Here is a 2,477-nt window from a genome sequence, read left to right on the forward strand (position 1 = left end):
AACATTCGATGAATACTTGTAATGTTTGATTTTGGTTTCAGATTGGGACACCATGGTTTGATGGAGTAGAAGGTGTTACTCAATGTCCAATTCTTCCTGGAGAAGTCTTCACATACCAGTTCGTCGTTGATAGAGTAAAAAAAAATCATAAACTCGCAAATTAATTATCAATCCTTCTTTATTTTTGTATGTTAATTTTGTGTTACGTTTTTATTTTATTGTAATTTGCTCTGTAGCCTGGGACATACATGTATCATTCACACTATGGGATGCAGAGAGAATCTGGACTAATAGGAATGATTCGAGTTTCTCCTCCAAGTACAGAACCTGAACCGTTTACATACGATTATGACCGGAGCCTTTTGTTAACCGATTGGTATCACAAAGGCATGTCCGAGAAAGCGACCGGTTTAGCATCCATACCCTTTAAATGGGTTGGTGAGCCACAGGTGAATGAATCTCCATATAAGTCAGATTCTTAGTTTTTGAGCGACCTAATTGTTTTTTTTGGATGTTGAAATATCAGTCGCTTATGATACAAGGAAGAGGAAGATTCAACTGCACAAACAACCTGATGACTCCTCAGCGCTCGGAAGCTGAAGTATATAACGCTTCACACGCTGACTGTTCACGTCTTGTCCTCACGGTGATCCCCGGGAAGACATACCGGCTTCGTATTGGTAGCTTGACGTCTCTCTCTGCTCTCAGTTTCCAAATCGAGGTAACCTATCTTGTGATGCAAGCAACCATTTTCGTTCCATTCTGTTTTTATGAGTGAAATTGAACTTCAGGGACATAACTTGACGGTAGTCGAAGCCGATGGACACTACGTTGAACCATTCACTGTGAGGAATCTCTTCATATACTCCGGAGAAACTTATTCCGTGCTTCTCAAGGCAGATCAAAACCCTAGCCGAAACTATTGGATCACCACAAGCATCGTTAGCCGTCCAGAGAAAACTCCACCAGCAACAGCTGTACTCAACTACCACCCGAATCACCCACGTAAGCATCCTCCGACGCCGGCATCCTCCAATTTTCGGCCGGCATGGAACGACACGCGCCACCGTCTTGAACAAAGCGTAGCAATCAAGGCACGTAAAGGATTCTTGCACCCGCCGCCGGAGTATTCGGACGAAGTGATTGTGCTCTTGAATACACAGAACAAAGTTAACGGATACATGCGGTGGTAGGTCAACAACGTTTCCTACCAACACCCTACAACGCCATACTTAATCGCATCAAAGCATAATCTCACAAACGCATTTGACTGGCGTTTCACGCCGCCGGAGAGTTACGATTCTAAAAGCTACGACATATTTGCCGTACCCTCAAACGCTAACGCCACGATGAGCGACGGTATCTACCGCTTGAAGTTCAACTCCACTGTGGACGTGGTTTTACAGAACGCTAATACGATGAGCGTTAACAATAGTGAAACGCACCCGTGGCATTTACACGGTCATGATTTTTGGGTGCTTGGGTATGGTATAATCTGGTCGACCCGATTATGAAAAACACGGTTGCGGTACAACCGTATGGCTGGACCGCTCTGCGTTTTAGAGCGGATAATCCTGGCGTTTGGGCGTTTCACTGCCATATTGAGTCGCATTTTTTCATGGGAATGAGGATTGTGTTCGAGTCTGGGATCGATAGGGTTGCTAATTTGCCTTCTTCTATCATGGGTTGTGGTCAGGCTAAACGCTGATGATATGTTTTATTAAATCTTTTGGTAATTTTTGTAAGGCCAAATAGATGGAATTTATGGAAATGCTTTCTTGATCTTCTTTACAACAAACGTGAACAATGTCCAGACCAGAGCTTCCTGTGACAGCAAAAGAGTGTTTAAATGAAGCCAAACAGAGATATAAAAGTCTGAAATGAGTAGAGAAGAGGAATAAGAAAGTAGCTTAGTGAAAAAGAGAAAGTAGCCTCAAGAGATCATGGGTCTCGGTTTCTCTTCTCCCAAGGCCACAACCCTAATCCACCTCCTGATATACCTAAACCGTAATCTCAAGGGATGGTGTTACGCAAGAGGAGCTCCGTCCTCAAATCCTCTATCAGTACCAGAGAAAGGGACTGAAAGGGGGCCGTAAGTTGAAGTGAAAGCCTGCTTGAGGAAGAGTAGAGCCCAATAAAGAGACTACTTCTACGTGAGTAGCTAGTGTCGACGTGTCAATAAGACAAAAGGGACAAACGCACATGGGTGTTGGATCAGGAGCCTTGGTGAGTGACGAGAAGGAATATCACCTCAATTTGTATAATGAACCATTGCCTCTTGCGTGTTGCAAGACTATCATATAATATTCTATTAGTAGTTACATAAGCCACTTTTCTTCTATATGAACTGCCAATATTAAAACCCTCATCCAAAAGTCTAATACTTTTTTTTTAACAAAAAAAAAAAAGTCTAATACTGTCTACATAGTCAGTTTAGATTCACGTTCGCTCTAGCCGCTTAATTCCCTGCAGACACG

At 43.0% G+C, this 2,477-nt stretch overlaps 1 pseudogene; it reads left to right on the top strand.

Moving 5' to 3' along the window:
- Positions 1–41: 41 nt before the first annotated feature.
- LOC106321463 lies at positions 42–2,221 on the top strand (annotated as a pseudogene).
- The last annotated feature ends 256 nt before the right edge of the window (positions 2,222–2,477 follow it).

The sequence above is a fragment of the Brassica oleracea genome, unplaced genomic scaffold (genome assembly GCF_000695525.1).
Source record: "Brassica oleracea var. oleracea cultivar TO1000 unplaced genomic scaffold, BOL UnpScaffold01709, whole genome shotgun sequence".
Taxonomy (NCBI): domain Eukaryota; kingdom Viridiplantae; phylum Streptophyta; class Magnoliopsida; order Brassicales; family Brassicaceae; genus Brassica; species Brassica oleracea.